Consider the following 24,102-nt stretch of genomic DNA (forward strand, 5'->3'; position numbering starts at 1 on the left):
TATGTCTTTCCGTTTCTGGAGAAAAAGGTTTTCAGCAGTCAAACAGATAGACAGACAAACGGACAACAAAGTGATTTTAAAAGAGTTTCGTTTTTGTCGATTAAGGTACAGATCACTAAAAAGTGTTACTTATACCTACAGACGGTAGTACTGGTCGAAACTAGAAGAAAAGTTCTTATCATCAGGAAACATGAACCTGTTGAGATATTGGCCGTTGAGGAAGTGCAGTTGACGGCCTGCATTTTGTTTACGAAAGATGAGGCAAGATTCACAACACATGGCCTAATAAATTACCACAATATGCTAGTGTCATCAGATGCATATCCTCGAGTGATCGTGAAGGTGAGGCATTAGGATATCTTCAGTATTACGACATTGTAGTGCCTTTGTTATTCCAATTTAGGATCCATGTCAAAAGGAAGAGACATTGCGAGGACTACAGCCGTTACGAAATACATTAAATGTATTTAATATACACTCCTGGAAATTGAAATAAGAACACCGTGAATTCATTGTCCCAGGAAGGGGAAACTTTATTGACACATTCCTGGGGTCAGATACATCACATGATCACACCGACAGAACCACAGGCACATAGACACAGGCAACAGAGCATGCACAATGTCGGCACTAGTACAGTGTATATCCACCTTTCGCAGCAATGCAGGCTGCTATTCTTCCATGGAGACGATCGTAGAGATGCTGGATGTAGTCCTGTGGAACGGCTTGCCATGCCATTTCCACCTGGCGCCTCAGTTGGACCAGCGTTCGTGCTGGACGTGCAGACCGCGTGAGACGACGCTTCATCCAGTCCCAAACCTGCTCAATGGGGGACAGATCCGGAGATCTTGCTGGCCAGGGTAGTTGACTTACACCTTCTAGAGCACGTTGGGTGGCACGGGATACATGCGGACGTGCATTGTCCCGTTGGAACAGCAAGTTCCCCTGCCGGTCTAGGAATGGTAGAACGATGGGTTCGATGACGGTTTGGATGTACCGTGCACTATTCAGTGTCCCCTCGACGATCACCAGTGGTGTACGGCCAGTGTAGGAGATCGCTCCCCACACCATGATGCCGGGTGTTGGCCCTGTGTGCCTCGGTCGTATGCAGTCCTGATTGTGGCGCTCACCTGCACGGCGCCAAACACGCATACGACCATCATTGGCACCAAGGCAGAAGCGACTCTCATCGCTGAAGACGACACGTCTCCATTCGTCCCTCCATTCACGCCTGTCGCGACACCACTGGAGGCGGGCTGCACGATGTTGGGGCGTGAGCGGAAGACGGCCTAACGGTGTGCGGGACCGTAGCCCAGCTTCAGGAGACGGTTGCGAATGGTCCTCGCCGATACCCCAGGAGCAACAGTGTCCCTAATTTGCTGGGAAGTGGCGGTGCGGTCCCCTACGGCACAGCGTAGGATCCTACGATCTTGGCGTGCATCCGTGCGTCGCTGCGGTCCGGTCCCAGGTCGACGGGCACGTGCACCTTCCGCCGATCACTGGCGACAACATCGATTTACTGTGGAGACCTCACGCCCCACGTGTTGAGCAATTCGGCGGTACGTCCACCCGGCCTCCCGCATGCCCACTATACGCCCTCGCTCAAAGTCCGTCAACTGCACATACGGTTCACGTCCACGCTGTCGCGGCATGCTACCAGTGTTAAAGACTGCGATGGAGCTCCGTATGCCACGGCAAACTGGCTGACACTGACGGCGGCGGTGCACAAATGCTGCGCAGCTAGCGCCATTCGACGGCCAACACCGCGGTTCCTGGTGTGTCCGCTGTGCCGTGCGTGTGATCATTGCTTGTACAGCCCTCTCGCAGTGTCCGGAGCAAGTATGGTGGGTCTGACACACCGGTGTCAATGTGTTCTTTTTTCCATTTCCAGGAGTGTATTTCATAACGGCCGTAGTCGCCGCAGTGTCTGTTCTTTTGGACATGCATGCATGTCGAAAGGAACTTTGCATCGTAATTCGGAAGAATTTATTCGTCGACACCTGGCAAGCGACTTTCAAGTAAAATGTCTCTCCTGTATGGGAATATATAAAGTATATGTACGAGTACAGGTTGTAGATGCGTGATTTGCGACGGGTGGAAATGTGGGTCTAGCCGTGAGTTGTGCATGCACAGCCAAATGTAAAGTGACCGCTCGCGATAAGCGGAAAATTCGGATTGTAGTTCCAGTCTTGCACAAATTTTCATTGTCATAATTCTAATTATCGTCATTCCATTCCACAGCTGATGGTTGTCCATATTTGCAAATGCGAATACATTCAATGGACTTCGATAGTAGTGTATAGGCAGGAATTGTCGGTGACGAACTCATACCGACACACACGTTGCCAAACAGGTTAACAGGTGCTGTTTACCATAGGTGAATTAGCAGTTGTCCGGCCGGAGTGGCCGTGCGGTTCTAGGCGCTACAGTCTGGAACCGCGTGACCGCTACGGTCGCAGGTTCGAATCCTGCCTCGGGCATGGATGTGTGTGATGTCTTTAGGTTAGTTAGGTTTAAGTAGTTCTAAGTTCTAGGGGACTGATGACCACAGCAGTTAAGTCCCATAGTGCTCAGAGCCATTTGAACCATTTTTTGAATTAGCAACGGTGAATTATCAGCACTGTTAGACTCGGAGAAAGACGACGACTATAGTTTATGCGTGATGGAGTACCACCCCATTTTTCTACGATCATGCGACAGTACTACACCGCAACGTGCGACGGATAGGTCGAGGAAGCTGAGTAGCATGGTTTCCCCGTACAGTGGACTTAAATCCTTTGGTTGTTTGCTATCGGTTCATTTAAAGATAATGATATACGTTCAATTCATCGACATTGTGCTGACGTTACAGGAGTTTGTGACCAACGCATACGAGCAATACGAATGGAATGTGAAAGCGTACAAACTGAACCTCACCGGTTTGGTCACTACTGGCAGGGTCCGTAGGGCGCGACTAGGACTTCAACATATGTGACTACGGTGATCCAACTCGCTACTGTTGTCGAGAAAATCGAGTTTGAAATTTTTAGGCGTGCTTATAGACTAGTGTTCAAGGCGTCAGCAACCGACAGAATTCGCGCATGGTCTCTGCATCGAATCTCGCAGCAAGTATTTATTTCTCAATCCCACGTACTTTTTTACTAATAGGTTTATTATTGTTCGGGAGTAAAGTGAAGCGCCGGAAGGCCAGGCGGGAACGTTAGAGCAGAGAGGGCTGTGAGACGACATCAGCCAATTGCAGGCTGACCGACCCCTGCCCAGGACAACGCCCTCTACACCAAGAGGGCGTAAGCGCCGCGTCCAGTTCTACAAGCTCTACAGCAGCGAGTTCAAGAAAAGCATCAAGACTAGTCATTTCGCTTCTCCTTGTAGCATTATATGCACTGAAGAGATTTCTTATTTTGTCTGTCGCCCTTTGCCTGCGACACATCTGTATTCACAAAATGAAGCATTTTAATCATTTTCTTTTGTAATAAGCTTTATTAATACGATTAGCTTGAGTTGTTGTCTAGAGATCAGATAAGCAGGTTTCCTAGGCACCCCACATTTGGCGAGTAGGCAAGATACCTCAATTATGACTATGAAAATGATTAATTCATTATTTCCATACTCCTTAATTTGAAAAAAAATCCTGCAAGAAAACATTGGCTATTATGTACCAAATGTGTAAAAATCAGTTGATAAGATCGCACTCAAACACAAAGACGTTACGATAATATCTTCAAAGTCCGTCAAACTCACAACAGCATTATATAACACTTTTCTAATCGACGCCATGAGTGAGAGAAGAAAAATTTCTTTTGCTCTTCGATTCGTGAGAAGGGTACACTAAACTGGTTTTCACAGTGGAGAGGGTCTGCGAATGTGCAGTATTACAGTAATTCCCCCCAAATGTACTCGACTGCTGCAGTCTTCCGAGGTTTATTTTTACAGACAAGTGATGTACTTATAAAACGACTACAAAATTGCGTTTACATCACATAACAGAATAGAGATCTTCTACAGAAGACCGCATAAAAATTCAATCAATTGCAGACTGACCAATATTCGAAGTCCCAGAGCGAAGCTATCTCGCTACTTTAAGGCAATATCGACACGAGACGGCCACAATGAAAACATTTCGCCACCGAGAGTGAGTCAGGGCAAAACGCAACATCGGCGTTTCTAGCGAGCCGGGCAGCAGAATGTAGGGATGGGATATGATCGCGCTCGAGAAACGCGCGACGCGACGGCAATTTCTCGAGAATGTCTCGGGTACGCTCGAGAAGTTGACAGCGCTGCGGTCTCTGAGAAATTGCGCAAACATTCAGTACACGAAGCACTGAGCCGCAGCGGTCGTGCACGGAAAACTCTGGAATTCTATGATTGATATCAACTGTACTACCGTTATTAATGTATACTGAAGTATTAGTGTATATCTCGTAAGACAAAAATCATAGAATTGTTGTTTAAAGCAAAGCACAGAATTCGCATGAAACAGAGGCTTTATTCTTACAAAATAAATTACCTTGTACAATCTGCATGTATGCATGCATGCTTAAACGTATAAGAGGAGTGCTATAGCCTTTTATACACAGAAACTGCGTACATGCGTTTACTTACTGAAGAAAGAAAGGAAACAAAGTTGTTTGCAGAAGGCATTTTTACATCCCATTGCTGCACTGCCGTCGATTTTTGTTTAGAAATATTTTATTAACCAGTTTGCCTTTTAGTCTGCTTCTTTGTTTGTTTATAAGTAGTCCTGTTTTCGAAAATATTCTTTCGCTGGGAACAGAAGTTGCAGGTACTGCAAGATATTTTTTTGCCACGACAGCTAGACCTGGGTAACTGTTTTCATTTTTTTCCCAGTAGTGTAAAGGATTATCCGTGCGTTGTAGGTACGGTTCTTCCAAATATCGTTGTACCTCCAGGTCTATGCTATCACAACCGCTTTTCATGAGATTTTTATTGGAAACCTCTTCATCGAAAGAAGCCCATAAGGAACTACTGGCGTTTTTTACGGCATGGTACTCGTGGCTAGTGTCGTTAGCAGCCAAATGAGTAGATTGTACGGTCTCTACCACGTTTGTGCACTCTGCAATTAGGCTTGCAACGGCGTGTTTTGAATGAATGGGATTCGTAAATGGTAACGTTTTGAATCTTGGGTCGAGAACTGTGGCAACGGCATGTACTTTATTTGTTTCTATAAGTCCTAGCCGGGCTATTAGTGAGTTGCTGTAGCTCTTGCGCTGTCGTGGTAGCCCACTTCCCATTGCATACGGTTAGGATTAGCTGTCTGATTACTGGAATAGCTATCGAAAGAGAGGTATAGTTTTCAGTTGAGATTTCACTTGTTACCACTTCAAATGGCTCCAGTACACATAAACATTCTCTCAAAATTCGCCACTCGTCAGCTGTGGGCTTCTCTACGCCTGAATACAAAGATGATAAACAGGCTGCAATGCATTCCTTTTGGTCCACTAGACGTTGTAGCAAATAAAACGTACTGTTCCATCGGGTTTCGGTTTCCTGAATCAATTTATGAACAGGTTTTTCCAATAGATCCTGGCTCTCATGGAGTTTTTCATTAGCATTGCAACTTGTTTTAAAATAGCTAACAATTTTTCTGGCCTTTTCCAGAATTATGCAGAGCTCACTGTTGCTGTTCAAAGAACTTTTCGCAACTAAGTTGATGGTGTGTGCTAAACAAGGCACATGTTGCATATCTATGTTGTCACTGTGAATAAGTTGTACGGCTGCCGTCATGTTACTGGCGTTGTCAGTTGTGATGCTTACAACTTTTTTTCCAATGTTCCATTTTGAAATCACGTTATCTAACGCCTCACTAATATTTAGCGCTGTATGCTTTTCCGGGAAACGGAATGTCTCGAGAGCTAAAGCTTTTAGGCACCAATTAGTTTTAATGAAATGACCAGTTACAGCAATATATGCCTCACTATTGAGTGAGGTCTAAATATCGGTTGTTAAAGAAACACAAGTAGAGCCTTCCACGGCCAAGTTTACAGCCTTTTTCTGCTTATGGTAATCGTCCTCAATCATGAGGCGCAACTTTTTTCAATTTGGTATCGAGTATTGTGGGTCCAACAGTGAAACAAAACGTCGAAAACCAGTGTCCTCGACAATTGAAAGCGGTTGAAAATCGTCTGTTATCATGGCCACTAGTGCTTCATCTAGCTGTTGTTGCCGTTTACTTCCCTCTATGAAGAGAAATGTAAGATTTAGATCAGTGCTCCTGCAAGGGGATACGTTGAGCTCGACAACTGGTCCAATAAAATTACATATCGTATCGTGCAAAAGCTAGGATAGTATTGGATTGATTTTGGGGTATGTTGTATGTTATCGGAGTACGATTAAAAAATCAATGTTTTTAAGCGTGGCGGACCGCTTCGGGCACTATCCGAACTTTAGCGCGGAACTCACCTTTTGTACCATACGTACCTGGATATTTTGTCTGCCTCGCACTATTGGAAGAATGAGCCTCTGTATCCACGGACGTCGCTGTTTTATTGCTCGATAAATTGTGCAGTTTAAGATGTCTAATCATGCCCGTCGTATTTTTTGATACATTACGGAGATTTTTACGACAAATGTTGCAGGTAACGTTATCTCCATCCTCCATAAAGTATTGCCATGATGTTCGTTTTCGAGTGACCATATTGATTTGAATAACAACTTTACTCGAATGAAACCTGAGATATACTAGTTACGAGCACAGCGAGCAGCAAGCGTGTTTGTCTATCGGCGGCATTCAATTTATAAAACAACAGCGGCGCGGCGTATGTTGTCGCAGCCAACTGGCGCGCAGCGGCACACGCCGCCGAGCCATTTCTCGTGAGCTTCTCGAGAATTGCTTGAGAACTAGAGGCTCGAGGAATTCTCCGTGCGCTCGAGTCGCCGCGTCTCGCCATCCCATCACTGGCAGTAAGTAGTGGGTCAGAGCAGCCAAACAGGGTGACGTCACCTAAGTCGAATGCAACAAATGGTACCAAGAGCTTTCACGAACCAGTTCCACACTACAACAAACTCGCTAAGCAAACACGGCAGAAGAAAAACCTCAAGCCTATGGCCTATGGCGAATGGTGTCGGGTAGACATTAGTCACTACTTCGCTCCATAAATACTCCAGCAATTTAGCTCGTAAGGCAATCGGTCAGACGGATAGATGGCGTACATTATGTTCGCACTAGATTCCCTGACAGCAGCAAAGTGACGTCTGACAAAAGTCTGTTGTAGATTTCCTGCACGCTGTGGACAACAAGAGCCGCTAGTGGAAGATACGGCTACCTCGCCACGATCACCAGTTGCAGAGTCCAATACCACAGTCTGCGTTTCTCGCAGACAGGAGGACCTGGACGTCTTTCCTTCGCACCAGCATCACGACATTAGCGTACCTGACATTCCGGCGGACTGAATAGGGCCTACGTGGACGTAAGGCCAATATCGTCGAACTTCACATATACACGGCAGCTGTCATCGCGGTACGACGGATGACGAAGAAGGGTCGTGAGCAGGAGGGGACAGAGCACTTCCCAAGTCGGCGTGTGTAAGTTCAATACACGCGCCGCGGTGCAGCCGTGCAGCAGTCGGCTGGAACGAAGGTGAGCGGTGTCAGCTGCCGTGAACGGGCTGAAGGCCGCTCGCCGGCCGATGTGACAGAGCGGTTCTAGGCGCGTCAGTCTGGAACCGCACAACCGCTACGGTCCCAGGTTCGAATCTTGCCTCGGGCATGGATGTGTGTGATGTCCTTAGGTTAGTTAGGTTTAAGTAGTTCTGAGTTCTAGGGGACTAGTGACCTCAGATGTTAAGTCCCATAGTGCTCAGAGCCATTTTTTTGAAGGCCGCTCACGACGCAATTCCTCAGCGGGCATTGACAGGCGACGCCAACCACGAGTCAAGACGCTACTTGCATTTTTATGGAAATACATAACTAATTCTGAATATTCTTTCACTGCGCCTATCGGCGACCACAGGTCACTACCATTCTTCCGACGAAAACTGGCAAGGAGTGAATTGGCAGAGTGCCTCCCAACACAGAAACAACTCTACTTATGCCCTTCCAATAGTCGCCTCTTGCAATGTGCTTCGTTACGTGTGGGACATCGCGAAATTGTGTGGCGACCGAGAACCGTTCATGAGTATAAACCGATGTGTTTTACAATAGAAACACTGAAAAAACCACACACTTGTAAAAATTCGGCATTCATCACATGTGCTGTTACAATTGGTACTAATTATTGTTTTCCATGTTTCTACGATCAGTATCATCCTGATTAGTGCAGTGCTCCATGCGTTACAGATTATACTTGTAGGAAATATAGGTACAATAATACAAATAAAATACTTAACGGATTTGATGTAAAGGTCTCGTACATTCTTTTCTTAATTTCCACTTACCTTACGAAAGTTTTTTTCTCGTTTTTTCAAGTTAGAGATTATCAAAACAATAAATGAGCCATTAAATACTAATAACTCGGAGCGATATAATAAATACGTTGTCAGAACTGAATAGTAATGAACAAAAAACCACTGACTGGGAAATACAGGCCGGCCGGAGTGACCGAGCGGTTCTAGGCGCTTCAGTCTGGAACCGCGCGACCGCTACGGTCGCAGGTTCGAATCCTGCATCGGGCATGACTGTGTGTGATGTCCTTAGGTTAGTTAGGTTTAACTACGAGGGCTATTCCGAAAGTAAGGTCCGATAGGTCGCGAAATGGAAACCACGGTAAAAATCAAAAATGTTTTATTTGCAACAGTTAGATACACCTTGCAGCTACTTATCTCCATAGTCGCCGACCCGACTTAGACGTGTATCGTAGCGTTGTACCAACTTTCCCATACCCTCGCTATAGAAGGCAGCCGCCAGTGCTCTCCGCCAATTCTCTACGCTGGCCTACGGCTCGTTGTCTTGTGCCGAAATGTTGTCTTCATAACCAGCGGTTCATGTGACCAGAGCTGAAACTCAGAGGGAGACAATTACGGGCTGTATTGTGGGTACTCTCACATTTCCATTTGAAAACGATGCAGGAGCATCTTCATTGCCCCTGCAGAATGCGGCTGAGAATTGTCTTGAAGACGAAACAGCACGACAGTTATGTAATGTTAGCTGCATAGCTTCAGGGGAAATTTCTCACCAGGCCCCCGTACTTGGCGGCAGACACTATTTTCTAGACATCTTTACGCACTCACTGCGAGCTCAGAAATGAGAAGAGCGACGTGATGCTAACTGGGGTTATACTAGAGACACTACCCAACACATCTGTGCAAAGCTTTATCGGATTTTCATAGTCGTTTCCATTTCGTGACCGATCGGACCTTACTTTCGGAATAGCCCTCGTAGTTCTAAGTTCTAGGGGACTGATGACCTCCGATGTTAAGTCCTATAGTGCTCAGAGCCATTTGAACCATTTTTTGGGGGAAATACACTCCGGATAGCTCGCGTTTCATAAACTAAGCACTTACTTGCTCGTCTACGAACTCCGTGAAAGATAGCGACGACAGAAAGTATGGAAGCAGGCCTAAAATTTCTCGAAAACTGAAGTGTTGGTTCAAATGGCTCTGAGCACTATGGGACTCAACAGCTATGGTCATCAGTCCCCTAGAAGTTAGAACTACTTAAGCCTAACTAACCTAAGGACATCACACAACACCCAGTCATCACGAGGCAGAGAAAATCCATGACCCCGGCGGGAATCGAACCCGGGCGTGGGAAGCGAGAACGCTACCGCACGACCACGAGCTGCGGACCTGAAGTGTTGCCTTTTCCTCTGTACTTACGTTGCAGTCCTAGTAGTGCCCTACACGACCTGTCAAGATGAATGAAATAGGCGAGGGGAAGTTCGTACGGCCCCCTTGTAAGAAGGGCTGAAGAATGTGTCAGGATGCGTGGTAACCACATGCAGCTCAGCCTGTAGTGTACTTCTATGCAAAAAATCGGAAATCGGTGGTAAGTTCCTATGGGAGCAAACTGCTGAGGTCATCGGTCCCTAAGCTTACACACTACTTAATCTAACTTACGCTAAGGGCAACACACACACCCATGCACGAGGGTGGTCTCGAATCTCCAACGGGGGCAGCCGCGTGAACCGTGACAGGACGCCTCAAACCGCACGACTACCCCGCGCGGCTTTCTACGTAACAGACAGGTGGATATGAGAAGATGATTGGTCAATATCTGAACAGGTATTTGTTAGTTTTTACCAATACTATCTCTTGAAAGGATACAGGGGGTAGAAAAAATAATGTGAACACCTATACTTACTTGGGGATGGTTTATTAATAAGGGGTTGGACCTCCATTTGCCCGTAATACAATTGGGATTCTTCTTGGAATACTGGCATATGATTGTATAGTCTCGAGTAGAATGTTACGGTGCTCCTCGATCAGAACCTCTTGTATCTCCTGTAGTGACGAGGAAGGCGGAAATCTGCTCCGGAGTCTGCACTCCAATACCGCCGACAAGGGTTCGAGAATGTTAAAATCCGGGACTGTGCTGGTCAGGGAAGACGCTGCCGTTCAGTTGCATGCTCCTCACACCACGATTGTACTGTCCTGGCTGTGTGAATGGGTGCATTATCGTCCTGAAACATGACATCACTTTTGGGGAACAACATTTGAATCATGGGGTGCATCTGATCACCTAAAATGTTCATATAATCGCTGGCTGTAATACGGCCTTTGAGAATAACGTTGGAATCAAGCAATCAGGATTCTAGGCTTCTTTTGGCATTCTCCAGACGTAAACCCGGCCCGATGTCGTAAATAAAGGAAACGTTGACTCGTCGGCCCATATGACGTGTTTCCACTGACAGGATTTATCCTCCTGACAGCATGTTTTACACTTCTTTGCGTTGGTTGTCGTCACTAATAGTTTCGGCATAACTGCTCGTCCATGAATATCCGCCTTATGGATTTCTCCGTCGACGGTGTCGATAGATACGGGGTCCCGAAGATGGCTATTGAGCTCTGCAGCCACTTTAGCCGCCGTAGTTTTGTGTTGTTTTGACACATTTCGTGTTAGCGTACGACAATCTCTGTTATTTAGTTTTGATTTGCACCCACTATTACGTTTACACGATGATGTCTTTCCATGTTTTGTGTAGACAGTGATGTCTGTTGAAACAGTTGCTCCTGAAACATTCAGTAAGTTGGCTTGGTTACTGATGCTCCAGCTAATCGGGCCCCCACAATCTGCCCTATTTGTAACTCTGTCAGGTCTTTCATTGCACGTCGACCTCGGCCTCTGAATGCAAATACGGAGTGTGCACTACTCGTAAACAACCTACACTGATGCGTGGTCCTTACTGAACACGCACAGTCCAGCGCAACACGTGCCTTACCTGCGTTGTTAGCCGTCAAACACAACCATCCCATTTCTACGACTGTTCACATTATTTTGCCTATCCCCTGCATATGAAGCTTTTGTTTAAACACGTTGCACATCAGCTAATTAAGTGTATCGCCACTTACGGCGTCCCCATATAGATCGACATAATTATTCAATAATATAATATTTTAAACGGAGAACAGTGAAGCACATTACGTGTGACATGATTTTCAAGTGTTACGACGAAAATACTATGAACGCTATTTATATGAGAATAACTGGGAATAAATTGTAATTCTCTGTGCAAAGAATAAACATTGTGCAATAACATTTGTGAATAGTAAATTGTGCAATACATTCTGAGGCCTTCTTGGCAAAATATTGAACAAATCGGACTTGTAGCTGAAAGTAGACGCTTAATGTTTGCGCTGTTGTCTACAGGTCTGTCTTGTAGTAAAGGTGAGCAATACATGTATCAAGGATTACTTTTGTGGTTGTGTAATAATAATACCCTCCATGTCAAATAATTTAACGTTTTCAGATTTTACTTAAAATTACAGCAGCGAGGAATAACATCGCTGGCGCGCTACAATACGTCGGCATTACGCGTCAGATTTAATTTTCTTTAAATTGTACGACAGGCTGGCAGTTCTTCGGAAAGTAAATTATACATTCTGATTTTTCGGCATATTAATGAATGAGGGTAACAAAAGTTAAGACAGTTTTCAGTTTCTTGATGAGTATTTTAGCAACGGGCTGTGGCCGGTACTTACGTAACGATAGAAATACTTCCAGGGAGAATTTTATTCATTAACCTTATTCGAGGCCCTAAAGCATTAAATATAAGACAGCAAAAAATTTAACTGCAAAGATTTTGAACACGAATAACACAAGAAACAATTACATTTTTTTTTTCATTTTTGCTATTTCTTACACGTTCCTCTATTAAGTACGAGCATATACGAAACACATAGGTCATTTTGAAACGTGAAAATAAAAGGAATTAGCTATTTGATAATAGCAGAGGGACATTATACAGTGGCAGAGCGGGTAATGTTTTAGTCTCATAATCACGATGTCACTCGTTGGATACCCACTAGACGCATATTTTTTAACGTTTTATTCGAATTTATATTCAACACCTAACTGAAACGTTAATTAACAATACTGACGTGAATCATAAGTTTGTTTGCAAGTCTTCAACTTGGAGAAGACATTTTCGAGAGATACTTAGCATTTGTTTCGTATATGTGTGACTTTCAGTGTCATAGATACGTAGTACAAAGCAGGAAGTATGTGTGTAGTGATCGGTGTATGTGAGAAAGATGTTGTTCATTCATTTGCTTCACAAGTTGTAACCAACACCACATTAATGTTAGTAGTTAAGAAGGAATGTTATTGGTATCTCCTATAATCGATATTAGAGTGTAACAAAATAGTGATAATTGTAATGATTGAAACAGTGTGGAGCCCTTTTGGTCTCTAGCCGTCAGAAAATTTCATTTTACCCCTCAGGGGTTAATCACACCCAGATTAAGAACGACTGCTCTGACTTGACGACATGCAGTACAGAACAGTAATCGGATTAAGAGCGTTCATACGCTGAAACTGGAGGAACGAAGGACGAGAAAGTAGGGAGTTTACATAACGCGTCGATCAAATTTACCAGGTGTGATCAAAAAGTAACGGGGATTTTTCAGTTTCGCGGGTTTCATACATCCGATTTTCAAATTCTTTTGTCTTGTTGGTACAAATATTCCTGATGTATGTTTGCACTTCCAACTGTTTTGAATATTTAGTTTATTGTTGACAGTCGAAACGGTTATACGTGTTTTAGACTGCTCGGTGAATGTTTTCTTTCGAAGCAGATGGATCAAATAACTTGCATTAAATTGTGCTTGAGAAATGGATTAAAGTGCAGCACCGCACTCTAAATGGTGACTGGTTTTTGGCGAATCTACTTCGTGTAATACAAGTGTTTACGAGTGATATAAACATCCCAAAGAGGTCCGAGAAGATGTTGAAGACGACGACCGCCCTTGACACCCTAACACATCAGCTATTGGCGACAATGTGGAAGATGTAAAGAAAATGGTGCTGGCAAATCAGAGAGGTTGCTGATGATGTCGGCATATCCTTTGGCTCATGTCAAGCAGTTTTGGCTCTGAGCACTATGGGACTTAACTTCTAAGGTCATCAGTCCCCTAGAAGTTGGAACGACTTAAACCTAACTAAGGACATCACGCATATCCATGCCCGAGGCAGGATTCGAACCTGCGACCGTAGCGGTCGCGCGGTTCCAGACTGTAGCGCCTAGAACCGCTCGGCCACCAAGCAGTTTTCCCAGATGTTTTGAGCGTCAGACCTGTAGCAGCAAAGTTTGTTCCGAAATTGTTGAATTTAGATATCGCTCTGGAATTGCTGAATGAAGACGATAGCGATACAGAACAGGATACGTGGGTGTACAGGTATGACATCGAAACCAGGGCCCCATCGCTCCCCTATGGCAACAGCCTTAAGAGCCAAGATCAAAATAGATTTGAGAAGTTCGATGAGATGTGAATGTTCGTCTCACTGTTTTCTCCAATCACGACAGGATAGTGAATATGGGTTCCTGCTTTACGGTCGTACGGTCAATAAAAAATATAGCCTGGAAGTCTACGTGAAGCAGTCCGAAGAAAACGACTAGAATTGTGGTAAAACCATCAATGGAAATTGCATCATGATTATGCTCCCGGTCATACCTCAAGACTTGGTCGTGTTTTTTTTTTTTTTTGGCAAAAAATAAAACTATTGCATCAGCCACCGTGTTCGCCGCACATGGCCCCCGGCGACTTCTTACTATTCTCGAGCCTGAAAAGAAACATGAAAAGAATTGATTTTGGCGCCACTGATGAGATAAAAACGGAATCGATGAAGGGACTGAACACCATAATGAAAAATGAGTTCCAGCAGGGCTTCCAAGATTGGGAAAGCCCTGGTACAAGTGTGTTACTGAAGGAGTTTATTCTCAAGCGTACGAAATTGATGATGAATAAATAAAGATTCTTCAAGAAAAACAAAAATTCCCTTTACTTCGCACCTCGTAACTGTTGCTAGACGCTTTAACATGTGACAGAATTCCACGAATAAAAGAAGACTGGAGCGTACCCTGTTGCCATCACCGCAGCGTAAACAATGCCGGTCTGGCTGACCTTGCGTAATCATTCGGAAGTAGTCAGGTCACGCGCAGCTGATGCTGCCAGACAGCACACAAGGCCACCTTCATAGACGGGAAAGGGTGCGTCCTCTGTTTCCCACAAGGCGCGCATAACGTACGCGTTTTTCGCAATGAAACAGCGGCAAGCGCATGCGAGAAGCTGAAGCGTGACAAGCGTCATACAGACTTTGGCTTACCTTGGGCAACGGAGGCCGTCAGTAGCGGCGTGACGTCAGCGTCGGAGATGAGATGAAGCCTATGCGTGTTGTGCCGCCGTCGGTGCCAGCGGCCACTGAGGACTCGTCTGTTATGTGAGCGCGAGAGGCTGGGGGTCGGTGGTGGGGAGCCCCGGACTCCGGAAGAGACGTGGACTGGTAGTAGCGGTCAGTTCCCCCTCCCCCAACCCCCTCACCCCTCTTCCAGCCATGAGAGGTCCTAGACAATCTGCGACCGTGACTCAGCAGCTGCGAGCGCCCCGACCCGTTCACAAACATCACGGTGTCTGATGACACAGTGTGATGTTACATAAAAGCATATGGTGCAACACCTTTAATATCCGCCCTCTGTGATGATGGAAATAATGGACTGCAACGCCATCTACACTCAGTCGCAAAAGTATTCGGACAGTGGGAAGTTTCACAATGAGTACTCGAGAAACACTGACTATGAAACCCAAACATATTTATGAGCAATATATATGCGTAACAATATTAATTACAAAAGAATTATTGTATTATTTCGTTTCCAAAACATAAATAACAGAAAAATTAACAACAAAAATGAAACATCCTGCACACCCTGCTGCTACAAAAGCATTCGGACACTGTCCAATAAATGTTCATAAGTTGTACGACGAAAATGTCAATACCTGGTGGGTCCACCTTTCATTTTCAATACCTCCTCCAATCTACTAGGCATACTTTCCACGAGTTTTTTTCGTGAAATCTGGGCCTATATTTGCCCATTCTAGGCGCAGTTTCTCTTTCAAGGTGTCTTTCGTATAGATGTTGTCCGCGCGGAGGGTCCGTTTCAATTTATCCTACAAATGTTCGATTGGGTTAAGGTCTGGTGATTGGGGAGTGGGGTGCAATGCTTTCGGGCATTTGAAGAGCGACCACATTTGTACAATATACGCGGTATGCTTGGGATTATTATCCTGATAAAAATGAAAGTTGTTCGCAATACCTAGATGTCGTGCACTCTGCTTCAAATGTCCTCGCAGTATATTAAAATACGCTTCCTTGTTCATCGTATCATCAATGAACACTAAATCACGCACACCACTGTCGGACATGCATCTTCACACCATGATGCTCCCACCTCCAAACTTTACTGTTGGTTTGAGGTTCCTGGGATTCAGCTCTTCATTGGTCTTTCGCCACACGTTTGCCTGTCCGTCGCTTTGCCATAATGTAAATTTACATTCGTCGCAAAATATCACCCGATTCCACCAAGCCTGATCGTATTCGGCGTATTCCCTCGCAAACTGCGTACTGGTTCACTGCATTTATGAATCGCTTTCGCCGTGCCACTCGACCATGGTACTGCGATCGTCGTAGTACTCTCCGCACGGTTTCGGGATGAACTTTTATACCAAGGTCTCCCTCCACCTCACTTGCAATTCGTGTGGCAGATATTTTCGGATTCTGTTGTACCTTTCGCACAATCATACGTTCATCTCTCTGTGAAAATGTCCGTGGGCGTCCTGCACTGCAACGGAAGTCCAGTCGGTCTTCTTTCTCGAACCGTTTAATAATGTCGTGAACTGTACTTTTCTTCATGTTCACTATTGCGGCAATTTCCCTGCAGGTTTTCGCCTTCGCGTGATGATAAACAAGTTGCCTTTGCTCGAACGTAGAACACTTCCCTCTGCGTCCCATCGTCGACCTGCACAGGCTCGCGATACGTGTTTACTAATCATCGCTATCGTCTCGTGGAAATGTCGGACACACTGCAGTCGCTTCACCCTCTGTGCGTCTCGGAATGAACTATTCTCTCACGTTGTCCGCCTTTGTCCGAATACTTTTGTTGCACCGTCCCATGCCGTTTTCAGGAAATATTACGCAACAGACTCATGTTCAACAAGAATTCTTCGTATTTGACGCGTGTTTCACGTTGCGACATCGCACCCAGAGTCCCAGATACATTACAAATTGCAATTTCTGTATTTGTTCATGCGGCAAACTGCAAAATTATGCGCTGTTACGTGCTGTCCGGATACTTTTGCGACTGAGTGTATTTGCAACTGCAACATTCATATTAGAGCACAGTAATAAGAATTATTGACGGTGGCAGGGTAACCGAATACCGTAGATCGGGTAAGTACACCGAATTTCAGATCAACCCAAAGACTTTTTTTAGTCGCGCACTACAAAGTGTACGTGAAAAAGTGCAATACGTCAGCCTTGTAGTAGGACATTACCGATATATAATGTGTCATACGAAAAAAAAAGAGAATATTCTACAGAAAATTAGGAACTTGAATTTTCACATGTTCTGCAATACAGGACAACACTGCATCCAATATGCAACCGAACTTACTACTGTTAATAGTGGCTCGATGATACAAGTGTGTAAAGTATCGCATTCTCTGATTCAGCCGACTGCACCACGAACGACCGTTAATTCGCTCTAATTTTACCAACAATATACCGTGGAAAGTATAGTACAATAGTATAAATCAGTGGAAAAATGCTCCTGTCGGAGCACATAACGGCGAATATGTTCCTCTTTAAAAGACTGACAGAATGGTGGGGAACCAGCTCGTTTTTCCAGCACCTTTATTTCCTCCCAGTCTAAGTACAAAACAATGCTTTATTGAATACTGTTTTATTAAGCAAAATGTTTAATTTCATGCCCTTCACTATTTCAGAAAACTAGTAATAGCTATTATGATACATCTTGTATAATGTTCTATTACAATCAAAATTATTTGGAATGCAGTAAAACAAAACATATTCCTAAACGATATCTCCAGTTTCCCATTGCGGCGTTTAAAGAACAAACACACCAGATGAATCATAGAGAAGTGTGCAAAAGTTAAATATGTTGAGAAAGAATATCAGCGCTATGGGTCTTTCATGGAGTAGGAGGCTGAAAGGATAGTAACAAACTGGTTCGGAAAGTAATGACGAAGACAGTTGTCAGCAGCCGAAGTCCACCACAGCTACGGAACTGGATGATAGCTCAAACAAACATGGTAAGGGAGAAAACTGATAAGACTGACAAACTTGCAAGCTCACCTTCAGATACTTACTTTTTTTTTTTTTTTTTACTTTACATGTGGCACTGGCCTTATCGACCATACGCCTGCTCTATGAGCCTCTTCCACTTCTCCCTGTCCAGTGCGCTGTTTGTCCAGTTGCTGTTGCTGTTCATCCAAGTTGTGTCCTCCAGAATGTCATCCCGCCATCTGATTCTGGGTCTCCCTCTTCTTCTCGTTCCATCTATTGTTCTGCCGAATGCCATTCTAGGTAGTCTATTCTCTGTCATTCTTGCTATATGGCCTGCCCAATTCAACCTTCTCCTCTTGAGCACTTCGACGATGTTACGGTGTTTGTACAGCCCTCTTAATTCTTCATTTCTTCTTATTCTCCATTCCATGTTATTTTCGTCGTATACAGGTCCAAAAATTTTCCTTAGTACTTTTCTTTCGAATATTAACAGCTTTTCTTCATCTTTCTTTCTAAATATTAATGTTTCACATCCATATAACATCACAGGTATAATGGTCGATTGATATAAGCGGATTCTGAAGTTACTGCTAAGTGATCGTTTTCTTAGAATTTTGATGAAACTAAAAAGTGTCTTGTTTGCTGTTGATAAACGGGCATCTATTTCTATGTCTGTTCTGTTGTTATTACTAAAAAGACTTCCTAGATACTTGAAGTGGTCAACAGTCTTGAAATTGAATCCATCTACAGCCAGAGATGTATCTTTTCTGGTTTTCTTACTTATGGGCAGGTATTCTGTCTTTTCTTCATTAACATGTAATCCTGTTTTCTCAGCAATTTTGTAGTAATTTTGCATCATTCTGATTAATTCTCTTTTGGAACTACTTATTAGTGCTACATCATCTGCATAGGCAAGTCTTGCAATGTTCACATCCTGTAGCTGGATCCCTTGTGGACTGGTTTTAGAAAATTCTCTATCAATCTTCTCTAGGACAAGGTTAAATAAAATAGGTGAAATGGCATCCCCTTGTCTCAGTCCAGTGTACACCTTAAAATCTTCAGTTTCTCCTACCGGTGTCTTTATGCGACATAAAGTTTCATCGATACACATTTTAACTAATCTGATTAATTTTGATGGTATTTTAAATTCCTTCATTATATTTAGGAGTGTCTGTCGGTGTATGCTATCATAGGCCTTTTTAAAATCTACGAATAATATGTGGACATCTACATTGAATTCCCACGCCTTCTCGGTTACTTGTCTTAGGGCGAATAAGTGATCTAATGTAGATCTGTTTCTGCGGAAACCGCATTGGTAGTCCCCAATCAGTTCTTCTGTTATTGGTATCAGCCTGTTTAATAGGCAGCTTGATAAGATTTTGTAGGTGACATCAAGTAAGGCAATTCCTCTGTAGTTATCACAAACTAGTGGATCATTCTTCTTAAATACGGGGCACACAATTGCAGTTTTCCAGTCTGCAGGAATGGTTTGCGTCTCCCAAATTGTTTCTATTAACGACTGTATTTCTAATTCCAGTTGTGGGCGCCGGCCGAAGTGGCCGTGCGGTTCTAGGCGCTGCAGTCTAGAACCGCGAGACCACTACGGTCGCAGGTTCGAATCCTGCCTCGGGCATGGATGTGTGTGATGTCCTTAGGTTAATTAGGTTTAACTAGTTCTAAGTTCTAGGGGACTAATGACCTCAGAAGTTGAGTCCCATAGTGCTCAGAGCCATTTGAACCATTTTTGAGTTGTGGGCCTCCATTCTTTAATAACTCAGCGTATATCTTGTCCTCGCCACAAGCCTTGTTAATCTTTAATTTCTTTATTGCTTGCTGTATTTCATTTACTGATGGGGTAGTAACTGTATCAGCTGTATCAATTGTATAAGGTTCTTCCAATTTAAAGTAAGAGTGTGGGTCATTGCAGTTGAGAAGTCGAATTCAGATGTCACTCAATAATGAATTACTGTAAAACGCAGGTATGCTCTATTTCATTTACTTTATTAAATTAGTTTAACTTACTTTCACTCCACTTTAAAACAAAAGGCTAAATATTATACTGATTTATAAACAGACGAAATGCCTGGTGCCAGTAATGCTGCAGTACGGAGGGTTATGTCCCCTCTCTTTCCCTGGCGTGCCCATACATTGAAAGGTGGCTACATTGAGCCACAGCGCCAGAGATCGCGCTAGAGAGTATTGTTTCGCCGCCTCCACTGGCAGTTCTTGTCGAGACGAGGGAGTAGTCAGTGATTATTGAGATGTCGTAGTGGGCAGTGCTTGTCGAGGACTCGTAGTAGTCAGTTCCTGTCGAGAGGTCGTGGTGGAGTGTGCTTGTCGAGATGTTGTAGTAAGGAGTGCTTGTTCCATGTTTTATGCAGTTGTTTGATGGGCTAGACAGCAGATGTTATTCGAATGGAAATATTGTAGTGATCAGAGTGCTTTTCGTCAATATATATATATATATATATATATATATATATATATATATATATATATATATATATATATTTCATTATCATATTATTATATATATTTCATTATTTCAGTGTCTTAAATAATGCGTCATTACAGGTTCAGTCAACAAAGCATCTGGCTTGTGTTCTTGTATTAGTGTGTAATTCTGGTTTTCTTGAGTAATTATGGTATTTCTATTTTCTTTAATTAATTCAGTATAAATGATATTTAAAATTTCTTGTGTTGTTGAAGAAGAACCGTGCCAGATGCGTACGTTGAGTCATACTTCCACACACCAGTTACACTTGTGCTTTGGTTTCGTAGGTTTTATAGTTGCTGGGGACTTAATTAATTAATTGTGTTAATGAAAATTTCCATTTCATTCTTTGTTGTTGTTCTATGCAGTCAGATTGCGTAATAATACTAGTCAGGGCCAACCGTTTACGAGACTTCGTAATCGGACAGACAGCTACTAAATCAAAAAATTAAAAGTATTTGCATTATATTTTATAATTAAGCCCCCATGCACGTAGCGACCGCTGCTTCGGATCGTCCCTTGGAATTCTTCTGATTGTGTAGACAGTAGTATTGTTGTAGTAATTTGTAGTTTAGTAATTGTAGTCTATATTGCATGTGTAGATTTGGTAATTGGCATTCTTCTAATGGTATTTTGCAAAATTTTTTTTTGTTATCATGTATACAGGTTTGACAATTTTGTGCAGTTAGGAAGATTTCAATTGTTCGTTAATCGTGTTTGAGGGAAACATTTCGTGTGAATGGTATTGTTGGAAATAAGGAGGCATTGTGTGTAATTTTCATATAGCGACGCGTTTTGTATGTTTTGTAAATGATTACGCGATCAATGAAAAAGGCAAAAATGATGGATATTGAGAATGACGAAATTGTTAACATGGCGAACTCGCCAACAGAGGAAAACAGTATCATGAATAATGATGTGGAAAACAGTTTAATAAGTCGGGAAAATAGTCCGGAACCATTTCAAAATTTTTCTCAATCAGAAAATTCTCAGAATACGAGATTAACGACAGAAGATTCTGTAATAGTATCGAACACAGATAGCCTTACAGCTATGACGAAGGAAGCTGGTTTTGTGGGAAATGATAGGGGCGAAAGGAATTTCGGACAGGTTAACACGGAGCAGTTGATGGGTGTAATATTAAATTTGGGATCTGAATTAAAAACACAGATGTGAACTTTGGCAACCCGGTTAGACTCACAGGGATCTCGGTTAGACTCACAAATGGGAACAATGGAGCAGTTTCGATCTGAATTTAAAACACAGATGGGAACAATGGAATCACAAATAGGAACAATTAAAACAGAGATGGGAACTTTAGGATCTGAATTAAGAACTGATATGGGAACAATGGAAACACGGTTAGACTCACGAATAGGGACATGTTTCAAAAATATGAAAGATGAATTAAAGAAAGAAATCAGAGACGAAGTACAACCGATTTTGAATTCTCACAATAATAGATTAATTTCAGTAGAGATTAGACAAAGGGAACAGGATAGAGAACAGGAAGAAAGAGATCGCGTGATAGTACAAAAATTTTCAGAGTTAAATTTACAACGCGCACATGATAAGGAAGAAATATTTGAGAAAATCGAGGAATCCGTACGAAATGACAGATTAAATAACCTAACACAACAATATGAACAGTTAACTACCAAATGTGTCAATACTGAAACCTGAGTCTCGACACTTACGGAAGACGTAAATAAACAGAAAGAAAAAATAGGTGACTTATCGGAAAGAGTTGAGGAGATTTCAGATAAATTGACAAATCTTAGTTTACATGGGGACAGAGAGTCGGATGATACAGCTCCATTACCATTTGCAGAAACCGAAGAGTACCAGAACATAAATAAGCATGTTGAAAATGAGGAAAAATTTTATGATCGCGTTAATAGGGAATTTGAGGCACTACAAAAGCAAGACAAACATATTGAAAGCGAAATCGTAGGAAAAGACAGCAAAAGAAATTTAGAATCACAGATATCAGAGGGGTTTGAAGAAAATAATTTGTTTCATTTACGAGAAGCAACAAGAGAGCGCCAGGCGCGTGAACTTGACAATAATCGACATTCGGACTGGGACAGACGCGGTAGGTCTTTGTCGCCACGAGGCGAAAACTTTGACTATAACCACTTTTTGACTGTTCGGAAATTTAAGATCTTTCGTAATTCTAAGAATGAGATACATCCATGTTCATGGTTAGATCAATTTACGTACGCACTTCCGCCAAATTTGCCACTAAGTCACAAACTGAAATTTATGTGTAGCTATTAAGGTCCTCAGGGGATTCACTATACTAAGTGAATATGTGCCGTAGCGTTCACAGGGCCCCGAGCTGTAGTGGTGCTATTTCCCTTTTAGTTTTCTGCACCGCTGCCTACTCTTTCACTATTCTTTGCATCTAAAAAAAAAAATAAAAAATAAAAACAATTCTTCTACTATCCATCTATCTAGACAGTAGTTAAAGATTAACCGGATATGACGATTTTACCCAAAAGTGACTTTGGAAATCACCGTTTGGACTTACTATATTTTCTGCAGCATTCATTCGTAGTTTAAACGAAATTTTACCTGTTTATCTTCGTGACAATATTACTTAATATGTTGACGACATTCTTATTGCTAAACGTTCTTGGAGTGAGCACAATAAAATTTTGGATTCATTATTACGTATCTTTGCAAGAGTTGGCATTACAGTGAACTTGGAAAAATCTGAATTTGGTCGTTCTCAGGTGAAATTTCTCGGTCGCATTATTTCTACAGAAGGTATTCTTCCCGATCCAGAGAAACTAGACGCTATTCGTAATTATGCTGTTCCTTCCACAAAACGTGATGTTCGTAGTTTCCTTGGTGTCTGTAATTTTCTTAGACGCTTTGTTAGATTGGATGATTTGGCCACACCTCGTTTAGACATTTCAGTTATGCACACTTTGGTCCCAGAAAATGCTTTCATAAATTACGAGAAAATTGCTACTTCAGTAATATGGAAAAACGTATTCGATCTGTTCTTGCCAAATGCAAATTATGTCAAAAGGCTAAGCCGCCAACTGTTTCTCACAGAGCACCGTTGTTTCCTATCATTCCAGCGAAATTAAAGGAGATGGCTGCAGTCGATTTGTTCGGTCCAGTGGTTCGTTCTGCTAATGGTTTTGCGTACATTTTCGTAGCAGTGGAATTGACATCAAAATATGTGTGTTTTACACCTTTACGCAAAGCAACAGCTCGTTCAGTATCTAACGCTTTCATCAAACATTTTCTTAAGGAAGTTGGTCATGTTGATAAGGTTATATCAGATAATGGATCACAGTTTCGTTCTAAAATTTGGCTTCATACTCTACGGCGTCGTAAGATTAAACCAATTTTCATTTCACTTTTTCACCCTCAGTCTAACGCTTCAGAAAGATGGATGAAATAAATCAATAAATTGTGCCGTCTTTATTGTCATCAGAATCACAGAACTTGGGATCAGTATCTTCATACTTTTCAAAACATTCTGAATGAACTCCCTAATGATTCAAGTTCTGTACCGCCTCTATTGATATTAAAAAAATAAAGCACCGTCAAATCGCATTTCTGAAATTGTTCCTTTTCCGCCTACACGGAAACTGCGGCATTCTGAAGTTGTCAACCTGGCTCTACAAAATATTGCATCTGCGGCTGCTAGAAGAGAGAAATCAGCTAAACGTCCTGGTCGTTTAAAAATCTTGTCAGTTGGTCAGAAGGTGTTAATTAAGTCTCATCGTTTGTCTCACAAAGGAAAAGGCTTGTGTCGCAAATTTTTTCTGCTTTATAACGGTCCATACAGAATTCGCAAAATTATTCATGATAACACTGTTGAAGTAGAAACTCTTAAATCTCGGCGCTCTAAGGGAATACATCATATATCTAACGTTAAAATTTTTGTGGAA

The 24,102-nt window shown here is 42.8% G+C and overlaps 1 protein-coding gene across 1 annotated transcript in view; it reads right to left on the reverse strand.

Moving 5' to 3' along the window:
* Window positions 1-14,840, reverse strand: part of LOC126262605 (methyl farnesoate epoxidase-like) — a 159,900-nt gene extending 145,060 nt beyond the window's left edge. The window contains exon 1 of the mRNA XM_049959356.1: window positions 14,719-14,840. The gene's annotated coding sequence lies outside the window, so the exon portion shown is untranslated. The remainder of the gene's footprint in view (window positions 1-14,718) is intronic.
* Between the last annotated feature and the right edge of the window lie 9,262 nt (window positions 14,841-24,102).

This window comes from Schistocerca nitens, chromosome 6 (assembly GCF_023898315.1).
Source record: "Schistocerca nitens isolate TAMUIC-IGC-003100 chromosome 6, iqSchNite1.1, whole genome shotgun sequence".
Taxonomy (NCBI): Eukaryota; Metazoa; Arthropoda; class Insecta; order Orthoptera; family Acrididae; genus Schistocerca; species Schistocerca nitens.